Genomic DNA, 745 nt, shown 5'->3' on the forward strand with positions numbered 1-745 from the left:
AAATGGCAAATAATATTTAATGAATTACTTTGACCAATTACTTTGCCCAAAGAAAGAAGGAAAAATATAATTCAAAATCATTTGACTTATAAGTATGAAGAAAGAGTAGTGAAGAGAGATTAGGGAAAACATAGAGGATTATTTTCTCTCTAGTGGAGTAATAGGTTCTTGTTCTTGTTTCTTCCATTCTATCTTCACAAGCTATCAAGTGTGTCTCACCATTGGATTATCCAGTTCAGACACAGAACTCGTAGAAGAAACATACTATTTGCAGCAGATGTAGGTGATTTATATATAACCTTAGACAATCTATTTAAATCTGTTCAAAATTCTCCCCTATCCCAAACTTCCCTCTTTGAATAGTTTTCTTTGCTTTTCCCAGGACTACCCTTCATTAACTGGTTAAAATTTTGAGAGGTCATTTTCATACTCTCTACAGATTGCTGGTTGGTTGTGATTTTTGTGTGTTTTTTTTGTTGTTGTGTTTTTTCACTGAATTTCAAAAGGTCATGAAAGTGTGTTACAAATAAATACGTCCATATAATTGTCCAATGGCCTGAATCAGAGTCACTTCTATCATTCTCAACCAACCCCTTCTCCAAGATTTATTTCAGATTTACCACTTAATTTATCATATGTGTACATTGAGTATTCTAGTTGTACTTGACCCTTGTTCATTTTTCATTCATTCTATGTCATTACTATTATTCCTTTCTGCTTTCAACTTCCTGATAGTCATCCTGTT

This window comes from Dipodomys spectabilis, unplaced genomic scaffold (genome assembly GCF_019054845.1).
Source record: "Dipodomys spectabilis isolate Male_0828 unplaced genomic scaffold, ASM1905484v1 ptg000172l, whole genome shotgun sequence".
NCBI classification, from domain to species: domain Eukaryota; kingdom Metazoa; phylum Chordata; class Mammalia; order Rodentia; family Heteromyidae; genus Dipodomys; species Dipodomys spectabilis.